A 14,451-nucleotide genomic window follows, 5' to 3' on the forward strand; every position below is an offset into this window, starting at 1 on the left:
GAACAAAAATATTTTCTGGTAGGGTCATAAGCCATTGAACCCAGTAGTAGAAAAGGGCAAGAGTCCAGTAGCACCTTAAAGACTAACACAAATATTTTCTGGTAGGGTCATAAGCCATTGAACCCAGTAGTAGAAAAGGGCAAGAGTCCAGTAGCACCTTAAAGACGAACAAAAATATTTTCTGGTAGGGTCATAAGCCATTGAACCCAGTAGTAGAAAAGGGCAAGAGTCCAGTAGCACCTTAAAGACTAACACAAATATTTTGACCCTGGTAGGGTATGACCCTACCAGAAAATATTTTTGTTAGTCTTTAAGGTGCTACTTAGTAGTAGAAAAGGGCAAGAGTCCAGTAGCACCTTAAAGACTAACAAAAAATAGGGTCATACCCTACCAGAAAATATTTTTGTTAGTCTTTAAGGTGCTACTGGACTCTTGCCCTTTTCTGCTACTGGGTTCAATGGCTTATGACCCTACCAGAAAATATTTGTGTTCGTCTTTAAGGTGCTACTGGACTCTTGCCCTTTTCTACTACTGGGTTCAATGGCTTACTCCCGAATTATGTACTGGCTCGGGCTGGAGGACTCACGCACGGGAGGAATTTCAAAGGGAGATTGGAAAGAGAAACTGCTGAATTACAGTTGATATTCAGACTAAAGACCATGCGTTTACCTGGGCTGAATAAAGACATTGCATTCATGGCTCATGACCAATGCTGATTTCTCCACACCCATCTCTCCCCTGGACATCACAGACTCTTCTGCATACCGCACCTAATCCCATCACACCTGCTATTCACATTTACATACTGTTAACATTTACATACGAATGCTTGTCTGAATTCACTCTCCTCTACTTAAAGACAGATGGATTCACATTCTAGCTGTATCTGAAGAAGTGAGCTGTGACTCACGAAAGCTCATACCCTGCCAGAAAACAGTCTTTAAGGTGCTACTGGACTCTTGCTCTTTTCTACTCATGCATGGGAGGTTTTGCCCTGGATTTGCTGCTCTCTAGATGCACACTCTCCCCATCTGAATTCTCAAAATTCTGCATGGGGGCTTATTTTCGAGGCCATTTATGCAGGGACAGTTTTGATGCTCGCTCAAAGCTCTTTTTTAAAAATGCGACTTTAAAAATGCCTATTCACGGTCCCGGCGCAAAAGGAGAAGTTCCACCCATCCCCAACTCGCCTGCTCCTTTGTTCCTGTTTGCATAGCCATTAACATATACATAGCTAACGCGCCTCTGTTGTTTTGCATGGTTCCTTGAGGGGGATTCTTCGTGGCAAACTCCAAAGGTTGTGTTAAATGGGCTCTTTAGTAATGCGAAGCAGGTATGCGCCGGCTTCACAGTCACTTCCGGAATGACGGTTCAGCGTGCAAGATTCAAAAAAATATGGGGGGGGGCAATTCAGCTTGGAACGCATTGCTAATTACCATGCAAAAATCCCCATAGAGTTGGAAGGGACCACCAGGGTCATCTAGTCCAACCCCCTGCACAATGCAGGAAATCCACAACTACCTCCCCCCCACCACACACCCTCAGTGGCCCCTACTCCACGCCCAGAAGATGGCCAAGTTGCCCTCCCTCTCATGATCTGCTTAAGGTCATAGACTCAGCATTGCTGACAGATGGCCATCTAATCTCTTCTTAAAAACCTCCAGGGAAGGAGAGTTTACCACCTCAGGAAAATTATGTACTGGCTCTGGCTGGAAGCAAAGAAGACTTATGAATGGGAGGTTTTGCCTTGGATTTGCTGCTCTAGATGCACATTTCCCCAGTCTGAATTCTCAGAATTCTGCATGGGGGCTTATTTTTGAGTTTTGAGAATTCGGATGGGGAAAATATGTGCATCTAGAGAGTGGCAAATCCAAGGCAAAACCTCCCATGCATAAATGCCCTTAGCTAGGCACGGGAAGGAAACCTGTGGAATTCAGGAGACCTTACTTCTGAGTAAGCGTGCTGCAAGCCCATGCATACTCACCGGGGAGTACACCCAGTTGAACAGGAGGACCTGCTTCTGAGTAAGCATGCCTCAAAAAAACGGGTTATGGTCACAGATTTGTTTTCACTGATTCGCTCCCGTAAAGGCTGCCATGAAAAGCTTCGGATGTCCATTTGTAGCCATTCAGCCCCTGTTAAAGGGACAGGACACCTTTTCCTCAGGCCTGTTGGCAACCCTAGGAGACGAGGGTTTTATAGTGCAGCCATAACCACGGCTACAGCCTTCTAAATCCATTGACCCCAGTTCGCTTAGAAGGGTTTAACTCTTCTTAGGATTGTGCTGTTAGTTGTAGTACTCAGAGGCCACCCTGACCTGCACAGCTTATTTTCCTCTCCTGGAGGTCTGGGAGAAGGACAACTACAATCTTTTGTTTTGCTCAGTGTGGTTAATGGGATCTGATTATGATCTGTCGAGCAAACTTTTGTTAGGCATTAATGGACACGGTGCCCTGTTAAATGTAATTATGCTAGATTATGTATGTGACTAGAGTTTGTGTAGGAGTGTCCAGAGGAGGGCAACAAAGATAGTGAGGGGTCCAGAGACCAAGTCCTATGAGGAAAGGTTGAAGGAGCTGGGTATGTTTAGCCTGAAGAGAAGACTGAGAGGGGATATGATAACCATCTTCAAGTACTTGAAGGGCTGTCATGTAGAGGAGGGTGCCGAGTTGTTTTCTGTTGCCCCAGAAGGTCGGACCAGAACCAACGGGTTGAAATTAAATCAAAAGAATTTCTGTCTAGGCTTTAGGAAGAATTTTCGAATAGAGCAGTTCCTCAGTGGAACAGGCTTCCTGGGGAGGTGGTGAGCTCTCCTTCCCTGGAGGTTTTTAAGCAGGGCTAGATGGCCATCTGTCAGCAATGCTCATTCTATGACAGTAGGCAGCTCAGGAGTGGGAGGGCATCTTGGCCATCTTCTGGGCATGGAGTCGGGGGGTCACTGGGGTGTGGGGAGGAGATAGTGTGGAATTTCCTGCATTGTGCAGGGGGTTGGACCAGAAGATCCTGGTGGTCCCTTCCAACGCTATGACTATGAGTGTAACCTGTTAGCTTCGATAGTTCCCAATTGCAACCCAAGGTTCTAGCCCTCACAGTAGACCGTTGATAAGGAAAGCACACCCTCAAGACTTCATGTGGAGGAGTGGGGAATCAAACTCAGTTCGCCAGATTTGAGCCCACCACTCTTAATCACTACACCACGCTGGCTCCAACCTCCTTCCTAGTTGCTGTCAATAGGAAAAAAACCATAGTGTGCCTGTTTTTTTCCTCCCTGGCTTCAAGCTACCCCCCCCCGGGTTGGATATTTCTGGTTGGCACAGTTAAAGCCCCCTCAGCTAGTGCCACAGCACAGATTGTGCCCCTTCCCCTGTTATGTATGTATGCTGCCAGTAGGCAGGAGCAACCCCGCAGAGCTTGGGGTTCTCCGAGGCTCCTAAAACTGTATGCGCCATTGGTCACTAGGGGTCGTTTCCCCCCCCCCATCACGGACCGGGAGGGAGTGGCCGCAGGCGGCCAGAGGGGCATATAAGCAGGGGCCAGTCCACTGTATTGCAGTTCTGTTCTCGTTCTCAATAAAGCGGTTGTTGTTGGAACTCCGTCTCCGTCCTCGTGTGTCCTCCCCACGGCGGACTTAACACCCCTGTCCCACAACTGCTTTGGGCAACTCAAACGGCACGCAATGCCTTTTACGAAGTCCACCTGAAACGATACGAAACAGCATGCAAGCTTTTGAGTTCTCCAGAACTCTTCATCGGGCCGGACAGTGTTGGATTTACCTATAGGCTTGGCAGGCTGAAGCCTAGGGCCTCAAAATCTAGGGGGCCTCCGGCCAAGGTGTATAATATTTTTGACACTGTCATAGGCCCTTCTTACAGATGCTCAAATGTTTTCCTTTCTTGCTAATCTGACAGCATCTAAGCAAGAAATTCAGCAAGGTGTTGAACTGTTGATGGAAGCGTACCCAGAAGATGTTGACCTGAAACGTACTGATGAACTTTATACGTGAGACAAAGCCATCGGCCTACAGAAGAGCAATCTCTGTCTCATACTGACCTTTTATCAAATTATATACAAGGAAAACATTCAGATGGCCTTCCCTAATGTGGAAACAATCTTGTGGCTATTTCTTAGCTTAATGGTCACTAGCTGCTCAGGAGAGAGGTCTTTTTCAAGCCTCAAAATAATTAAAAATGAATTAAGGGCTGCAATATGTCAAGAGAGGTTATCCTCACTGAGCATTCCTTGCATTGAAAGTGACAAACTTAGAAAAACAATTTTTGATGAACTTTTGGATGATTTTGCTATGAGAAAGGCTAGGAAAAAGCTTTTTTAGTCTTCATGTATTTGATTATTGTAGTTTCTTTATTTCTTAATATGTATGTTAAAAGAATATATGTATTTTTAAACAATATATGTATTTTAAAGAATATAACAGTAAACTTACAGTTTCATTTTCCTAAAAATCCTTGCTTATTCCACAGTATGTTTACAAAGTTCGGTTTTTGCAAAGGTTTTTCACAGTGTTAATTTTAACATTTATGCTCCCCCCCCCCCAAACACTACAGTATTTAACAATAACATCTTAGGTCCTTTAGAGGAGGAATTGTCAATTGTGGAATTTTAAACACCCATCATCATCCTCGGCTTCACTGAATTTTGTTTAAAACACTCTTCCATTTTCCTCTAGCCGTGGGGGGGATTGGGAGGGGCCTCACAAGTGGAATAGCCTAGGGCCTCTCTTAATCTAAACCTAGCCCTGAGGCCAGACGATTAAAAAAATTAAGTGAAAGAAATGATCTTAATTTTGTGAGCATCCTGTATGAAATGCTCAGCAGGTAGGAAGGCCCAAAATGGTGCTGGTGTCGGGTTATGCCTGTGGGCCTTCAGTGGGAGGAAGAGGCACAAAATCCCATTGAAAAACCAAGAAACAGCAATTGAGCAAACACTTTTTAAACACCCGGGGGCAACTCACTGTCCCATCTGGGGCACTGAATGAGGATTCCCAGCATCCCCTCTGTTGGGCGTTAACACTGAGGGTTCCTTTGCAGGGGAGAATTGGTGGGTTTGAGAGGTGGACAAACTCCGGATGCACTGATCAGTTCTCCCTGGTAAATCCCAAAAGCAGATTGGGAGCCAGTGTAGGTGAAACAAGACATTGCATCCATGCTTTCTCTATATGATGAGAGGGAGGGCATCTTGGCCATCTTCTGGACATGGAGTGTGGGTCACTGGGGGTGTAGGGGGAGGTGGTTGTGGGTTTACTGCATTGTGCAGGGGCTTAGACTAGATGACCCTGGTGGTCCCTTCCAACTCTATGATTCTATGATTCTATATGGACACAAGAAACAGGTATCCCAAAACCAGCCAAAAATTCTGGTGGATCTTTTAAGATCTCACAAGCCAGTAGAACAACTTCCATGACCAACTGTGGGACACCTACCCTTGAATACTCTAGATCTGCATCCCAACTCTATGACTCACCGGTAGGGGGTGGCAGATCTCCTGCAATAGCAGGAGACTTCTCAGCATTGACCCCCGCTGTTACCCACCACCGCTTCACAGGCCAGCAGGGGAGAAATGGGATGACTGCCATTGTCCAATGTGTGAGGTCACTTCCGGAGCAAAACCAGAGTTCACATCATCACATCGGGGCGACACTTTAGGACTGACACAGTTCCAACTTAAATTCAGAGTCCTCCAAAATGAGAACCACATTTCAACTGAATTATTTTGTTATTTTGGTTGATTTTTTTAGGCCTTCACCCCTATTGGGGAGCCAGCGTGGTGTTGTGGTTAAGAGCGGTGGTTTGGAGCAGTGGAGTCTGATCTGGAGAACCGGGTTTGATTCCCCACTCCTCCACATGAGCGGTGAACTCTAGCCTGGTGAACTGAGTTGGTTTCCCCACTCCTCCACATGAAGTCAGCTGGGTGATCTTGGGCTAGTCACAGCTCTCTCAGCCCCACCTACCTCACAGGGTGTCTGTTGTGGGGAGGGGAAGGGAAGGTAATTGTAAGCCGGTTTGATCCTTCCTTAAGCGGTAGAGAAAGTCGGCATATAAAAACCAACTCCTCCTCCTCCTCCTCCTCCTCTTCTTCTTCTTCTTCTTGCTCATTTTAACTGTTAAGGTCAGTTTTAATTCCGTTTTTGTTAACTGCCTTGTGGACTAATGCAATCAGAAAGGTGGGATATCAGTATTTTAGTAAATAAAACGAATAATGCAACGTGATGAGTATCACATCCACCTCTCTGCTTACCTTATCCCACAGTGCCCCTGAGAGCCAATAACAACTGTTATTGGCCTTCCTCCATGGTTTTGGTGCTATTTGTATTTATGTCTTTTAGATGATTTTACTGAAATGTTTTATAGATATTTTATTTTAAATGCCATTTTAAAGTTGAAATATTTTGATGTTTGCTGCCTTGAGGCCCTGTTTTGGTATAAAGGCAGCAGATAAATATTTTAAACAAATAAATAAAGTGATTTGTTGGCTCATGGAACTGAAGAGGTTCCGCTCACAACCGTTCAGCCATTCCATTGTAGCCTGCTTCTATAATGACTGGAGGCTCCTTCCCAGTGTTAGTATGAAATATTTAAGTGACCCCATAAATTTCTTAATCACTAATCCATCAAGGTTTTTTTTTTTTTTTTGGCTGGTACTCTGGTTTGATAGAAGGAAAGGAAGTTTATGGGTCTCTCTATGCTGATGGGTCATGCTGTTGGCAGGCATAACTGCTGTCCATCTTATGAATAAGTAGAGGAAGAAGAGTTGGTTTTTATACACTGACTTTCTCTACCACTTAAGGAAGAATCAAACTGGCTCACAATCACCTTCCCTTCCCCTCCTCACAACAGTCACCCTGTGAGGTAGGTGGGGCGGAGAGAGCTGTGACTACCCCAAGGTCACCCAGTTGGCTTCATGTGGAGGAATGGAGAAACAAATCCAGTTCACCAGATTAGCTTCCGCCGCTCATGTGGAGGAGTGGGGAAATCAAACCTGGTTCTCCAGATCAGACTCCACTTCTCCAAACCGCCACTCTTAACCACAACAGCACGCTGGCTCCCCAATAGGGGTGAAGGCCTAAAAAAATCAACCAAAATAACAAAATAATTGACTAGTACTAAGCAGAGCAATGCCATTAAAAACAAGTCAGAAACTCCAATCGGTACAGAACCTAGTAGCCTGACTACTATGGGGCGCTAAGCAGAATCTGCCTATCATTCCCTTTCTGCAGATGCTCCATTGGTTACCGATCGTTTGCTAGGTTCAATCCAAGGTGCTCGCTGTCATCTACAAAGCCCTTAAAGGTATGTGATCACATACCTGCTACCTTCCTTTGGGACAGAGCTCTGGTAAAATCAGCAATTGCCCCTTCATGCACATTCTCTGTGGAGGATCCTGCATTGTGTAACAGTCTGCCCAAGGCGGTTAATAAGCCCCCCACACTTCTAACGTTTCACAAAATGTGCAAAAGAGAATTGTTCCTGAGGGCATTCTTTAGGGCTGCCATTTCTCCCCCCCCCCCCCGCCGCTAGTAGCTGCTTCCCCACTGCTGCTCAGCTGGCTGGCAAGGGGGAAAATGGCAGGAAATGGGGGGAACATTGGCAGAATCCCGACATGCTGACATCACTCCCTGTGCACCAGAAGTAACGTCCGCAGGTCTCTGGGGGAAGTTCTGGCCTTTGGGGGAAACTGTATGGTGTCGTGTCATGCCTGAACCATAGTGTCTTCTGTTTTAAAATAAAAGCAGGTATCAGGAAAGACCTTCTGTTTTGAGGTCTCAAGAGCCTCGGCTAGTTGAAGTAGAAAATTCTGTGCTAGGTGGACCAATGGTCTGAGGTGGTATAAAGCAAATATACAGCATGGCCCTTAGGCATATAATCAATGAGTTGGAAGGGACCACCAGGGTCATCTAGTCCAACCAATTTAATATTTGTGCGTCAGCTGAAAAGGCGAAACTGGTCCACCTGCCTCCATATTGTTTACTCTCACTGAGTTGCAGAAATTCTCCAACAAAGTGTTCCCAGAGCCTACGATCTTTTACGTGGAGTTATCAAGGACTGAACTTGGGACCTTTGCATGCACATTGAGCTATGGCCCCCTCCCAGTTGACAAGGTAAGCTTTAAGCATATTTATGCTGGCCAAATGAAAACCCAGGATGGAATATACCATTTTTGCCCAGTAAGCCCAGCAAGCACATAAAGTATAGACGCTCTTCACGCACACACATTCATCTTTAACCTAGGGGTGTGCAAGCATTCCTCTACTCCAATTGCAAATTGCAAACAGAACCCTTGAACAATAAAAAAAGGCTTTTTATTGAGTGCCTGAAATAGTTCTGGTTTGTACTGCAAATGGGGAAATGGAGACAATTCCTCAGTTTGCACATGCACATTCCCACATGCGCATACCCTTCCCCCATCTATCCAATAGGAGAAAAATATTAAGTTACAAAGCAGGTGTTTTCCTTGCTTGGTCTTGATCTTGCTGGGTTGGGGAGATGAAAAAGTCCATGACGTGCCTTCCTAGAACCAGCCTCGGTCATTTTGCCTGCTTTACTCCTAAATTCAGTGTTTTCACAAAGAGTTCTAAATTAGATCATGAATTATTCCGGCCTTCTCACACTGCGTGTGCAATCCAGTGAGTTCTGAGCATGCACCAGAGGAAGAATGGCACTGACTGTGAAAACACAAATGCATTAACATGCACTCAACAATTACCGAACCACATCTCACTATATACTCCCATGCCTTAGCTACACTCAGGGCATAACGCACAAACCAGATAGACTCTGCTGTGTTATGTGCCTTGGGCACTCTGCGAACATAATATTCCAACAAAATTCACATCCCACCGGGCTTCTTTAAACTCCAGGTGGGGAAATAAATAAGACCCCCCACCCTAGGAACTAAATGTTCATTTCACATTTGCTTTCTTGCATTTGGGGCCATCATGCCTAATTATGAAATCCTTCAGTCTCTAAAATAAAAGTTTAAATTTTTAAACTTTTCATAGAACTAAGAAATATTTTATTTCCTTTCTCCCTGCTTTCTCTGGTGGTGAAGATGAGGGGACAGGGGCTGTGTCTCAGTGGCAGAGCATCTGCTTGGCATGCAGAAAGTCCCAGGTTCAGTCCCCGGCATCTCCAGTTAAAGGGACTAGGCAAGTAGGTGATGTGAAAGACCTCTGCCTGAGACCCTGGAGAGCCGCTGCTGGTCTGAGTAGGCAATACTGACTTTGATGGACCACGGGTCTGGTTCAGTATAAGGCAGCTTCATGAGCTCAAGGTAGTCCTGAATAGGTGTGTACCCATACTCCTTAATGACCAATACCTTCCAGTGGGATCCACAATTGTGACACTGACTAAACCCTGCAGAGGCAGGACATGGAAACAGTGACCTGAATCAGCCTGCTGGTGTCTGTGTTTGAGAAATGACAAACTCATTCGGGTGAGTAAACGCAGCGTCTACCTCAGCGGCACTTTTATGTCCAGCAAAGCCAAATAACATCATTGACATTGCTTTGATCCTGTCCATTGTTATTTAGTTTTCCTAGCAACCTATGAAAAATGGAATACATGAAGTGGCCTTATGTTGAATCAGATTGTCACTATTTTCTACTCAGACTGGCAGTGGCTCTCCAGGGTCTCAGGTAGAGAGCCAGCATGGCGTAGTGGTTAAGAGCGGTGGACTCTGATCTGGAGAACCAGATTTGATTCCCCGCTCCTCCACATGAAGCCTGCTGGGTGACCTTTGGCCAGTCACAGTTCTCTCAGAACTCTCTCAGCCCCACCTACCTCACAAGGTGCCTGTTGTGGGGAGGGGAAGTGAAGGCGATTGTAAGCTGATTTGAGATTCCTTGAAGGTAGAGAAAAGTGGGGTATAAAAACCAACTCTTCTTCTTTCACATCACCAACTGCCTGGTCCTGCTAACTGGAGATGTCAGGGATGGAGTCTGGGACCTTCAGCACGCCAAGCAGAGGCTCTACCACGGAGCCACCATCATATGAATTGTGCAAAGCTCTGTACGAACAGTTAAAAACATGTAGAGCTTTCCTGTCAAGTAGACAGCAAAACTATAGACACAGGAAGATTAACTAGATTACGTTTTGAGGAGACTGATAAACCTGAGAGGTACATTATGGGAGGGGGACATCTTTTATTTATAGAGGCAAGATTTCCTTCCAGAGGTGGCCCAAGATATTTTGGTACCTAAAGCAAACAATTATTTCCACCTGTAGAGGTAAATATATATGGTGCTTGAAGTGGGGTGGGGACAGAATATGGTTTATTTATTTGACATATTTCTATACTGCATCTTTGGGGGGATCTGCCTGAAATGATTCTAGATCATAAAAAATTGAAAACATAATAGTGCTTTAGGGGAAAAAACCACCTGTCAAACTCCCATTTCTTTTCAGGTGAGCTGAAAACCATCCTTCTTCTTTTTCAGTGGATGGAAACCATACATGGGCTACAGCAGGATCACATCAATATTGTGCAAGGCTGTCTGGGCAAAGCTTGCCGGAAATAAGATCTGATGAACTTGGAGCTTCAGATGCTGGATGAAAATGATGTCTTCTCTGGATAAGACTAGAAGGAAACAGCCTTGGTTCTAAGTCTGCCTAGGCTTACCCAAGCAAGAGCTATTTATGGAGCTGAGCCTGGGAGAGACAGGCACTACAGAGGCAGGCAGGCTTCATGTGTAGGAGTGGGGAAATAAATCTAGTTCACCAGATTAGCCTCCTCCGCTCATATGGAGGAGTGGGGAATCAAACCCGGTTCTCCAGATCAGACTCCACCGCTCCAAACCACCGCTCTTAACCACTACACCATGTGGGGATGTGACCTTGTAACAAGGGGTGGCTCTTGTCCTCGAAGTCATCCAGTCAGATGCAGAGGTCTTTGGATGACCCTTGAATTGAGGCATACGTTGCTATTTCCCCAGAGAGTGGACAGTTGCCTAGTTCCCTACAAATAACTGGCATATTGTCGTCATATACGGCTGTAATTCTGACTTGTTTACCAATGGATAAAGCATATCATAGGTCCTGTCGTAGGTCTTCATACCTTTTTTTTGCCGTCAAGTCACAGCTGACTTATGACAACCCAGTAGGGTTTTCAAGGCAAGAGATACTGGGAGGTGGTTTGCCGTTGCCTCCCTTTGCATCACGACCCTGGTATTTCTTAAAAGTTGCTCATCCAAATACTAGCCAGGGTCAGGGCTGAGAGTGTGTGACTGGCCCATGCTCACCCAGAAAGCTTCCATGGCACAAGTGGGAATTTGAACCTGGGTTTCCCAGACCCCAATCCAGCCCCTTAACCGCTACACCATGCTGGCTGTCATACATACCATATCTTTAGATTTCTCTTACCATACACAAATCATATTCCCTTCGCACCTCCTCAATATAAGCAATTCTGAATGTAGGAGAGCTTTCACCTTAATGCGATACAACGCTCTCCCATCGGCTGTGATAGAAGGCAAACATTAAAAGATCCCTTTTCAGGAAAGTACGTGCAAAAAGTAGACTCCTTTGAAATGTGGTGTTGGAGGAGAGTGTTATGGATACCATGGACTGCCAAAAAAACAACAACCAAATTAGTGGGTTATAGATCAAATCAAGCCTGAACTGACCCTAGAAGCTAAAATGACGAAACTGAGGCTATCGTATTTTGGTCACATTATGAGAAGGCAAGAGTCACTAGAAAAGACAGTCATGCTAGGAAAAGTTGAGGGCAGCAGGAAAAGAGGAAGACCCAACAAAAGACAGATTGACTCAATAAAGGAAGCCACAGCCCTCAATTTGCAAGACCTGAGCAAGGCTGTCAAAGATAGGACATTTTGGAGGACATTGATTCATAGGGATAGGGTGGCCTGAGTCGGAAGCGACTTGACTGCACTTAACACACACACACACACACTCATGTGCATCCGCCAAGATGGTAGCATCGAGGCAGCAGAACATGTGATATTTGATTGCAGGATTTACAATCAAATTCGGCAAGAATTGGTACTACTCATTTTGGCTGGCCTTCCAACTAGACAAAGATCCATCCAAGTAATGAAAATACTTTCAGATAGAAATAATAAGGTAACTTATAGTCGCCAAATATGCAAGGTTATGTATTAAGCATAGAAGTACTTGGTCTAATTCTGATAAGGGAAGTGGAATATATCGCTGAATGGGTAATAATAAGCAAATATTAATTTTATTGTAAACATTTTTCTAATTAGTGTTTTATGGAAAGGTATACAGCTATATTTTATCTTTTTAATCAGTGTTAATCCTTTTGTATATCTGCTTTGCTGGTCAATGACCATAATAAATTGAATTGAATTGAATTCCCTTAGCACTGTACGCTTGCTTTGTTTTTACATCAGAACATGAGTCTAGCCATGCTGGATCAGACCAACGGTTCATCTAAGCCAGCCCTGTATTGCCAACAGTGGCTAGTCAGATGCCACAGGGAAGCCCACAAACACAGCCCAATGGGAAGAGTCCTCACCCACTGACTGCTCTCAGCATGTGACAATCAGAGGTACCTGAACTTGGAGGCCCCGTTCAGCTATCATGGCTCATAGCCAATGATAGACCCATCCTCCAGAAACCTGTCCCGTCTTTTAAAAAATACGTCTAAGCCAGTTCCTGCCAGCACATCTCATGGCTGTGAGCGCTACAAGTCAGCTACCACAAGTCAGCGTGAAGTAATACTCCCGTTTGTCTATCTGGAATTGACTGAGAAACTGTTTTGTAGGGTGACTCTGAGTTCTAGTTAGGGTTTCCAGCACTACTTCGGCAAATGGGATTTTGAGGGTGGTGCCTGGGAAGGGTGGAGTTTGGGGAGGATATGTCATCCCCTCTGGGTGATGTTCCACTGTTTTCCCCTAGTCTCTATGGTAAAGACCATAGAGACATGTGGAAATTCCTAGGCTGTCACTATGGAGGTTATTTTCTGGCCGTTTTGTCTCCTGCTCCTCAATTTCTCAAGGGCAGAGGATTGGGGCTGAGAGTAGGGATTTACCTACCACAGGCAAGCAATCAATAGGCCTAGTGCTAGTGTTATGGAGGAGGAAAAAAATTCTCTCTACCCTCTCAACGTCTTGCACATTTTGTAGGATTTTGTAATTTCTCCTGGTGTTTTTTGGACGTAGGATTTAAATTCAGACACTGTCATTGTACAAAGGGGGGAAAGTCTCAAACAATATAACTCTTGCCTTCTTAAATGTAAAAACAGGCTTCCAGAAGTGTGCTCCCCTCCCAGTAATATTTTTCAGCCTCCTTTTAACGAAACAGCTGGAAACAAAACCTGAAATACTAATCTTGTCCAGTTGCTCCTGGTTATTGTACGTTCAGGAAATTCATAATTAGGGAATTATATCCACAATGTTTTCCCCTCCGGCGCTCTTTGTAACTCTCAATTTGTCTTCTTCCTTGTCATTAAAATACAAACAAGGAGAAAGGGGCTGAAATACAAACAAGGATGACTAAAAAGAAGCTTAATAGCCTCAACGAGTAGTAAAAAAAAAATTCTAATGTAATTTAATACAGTAATTTCCCACCCAGTTCTATCTCCTCCGTCTTTTCTGTCTTTTGCTTTAAGATTTTCAAGGATTTTAAAATATTTTTGGCAGGACTAATTTGCCTCTCACAGCTGTGTGAGAAGCAAAAGCTTTTCATGGCCTGAGATGCTGGATTTTTGCTTGTCACATAGAGGTTAGAAGCATAGGAGTGTAGCCAGGGAAAGAAGTTGACAACCATACTTGCTATTGTTTGGCATTCCTAATTATCCCCCTCCCAACACACACACCACTGCCAAAATTACTTTGCATACTTCAGATGTAGATGCATCCCTAGATGTTTATGCTTAGGGTTGTCAGGTCCCTCTTCACCACAGGTGGGAGGTTTTTGGGGCGGAGCCTGAGGAGGGCGGGGTTTGGGGAGAGGAGGGGCTTCAATGCCATAGAGTCCAATTGCCAAAGCGGCCATTTTCTCCAGGTGAACTGAGCTCTATCGGCTGGAGAACAGTTGTAATAGCAGGAGATCTCCAGCTAGTACCTGGAGGCTGGCAACCCTATGTATGCTTCTTTTTATTTGTATTTGTTTTTATTTTATTGGATTTCTGGGCCACTCTTCCCAACTAGGTGGGCTCAGAGGGGCTTACAACATTTGAACAATTAAAACAATTTTAGCATTTAAATAAAATTGTCAGCAATAATCAAATAAATAAAACTGGCGCCTTCAGACATAGCAGCAATAATAACATGATGGTAACAATAAAAGCACCCGGTCACTATTGACCCATGGAGTGATGTCACATCCAGACTTTACTAGAAAGACTGTGTTTACGGGGTGGTTTGCCAGTGCCTTCCCCAGTCGTCTTCCCTTTACCCCCAGCAAGCTGGATACTCATTTGACCGACCTTGGAAGGATGGAAGGCTGAGTCAACCTT

This window comes from Euleptes europaea, chromosome 5 (genome assembly GCF_029931775.1).
Source record: "Euleptes europaea isolate rEulEur1 chromosome 5, rEulEur1.hap1, whole genome shotgun sequence".
Taxonomy (NCBI): domain Eukaryota; kingdom Metazoa; phylum Chordata; class Lepidosauria; order Squamata; family Sphaerodactylidae; genus Euleptes; species Euleptes europaea.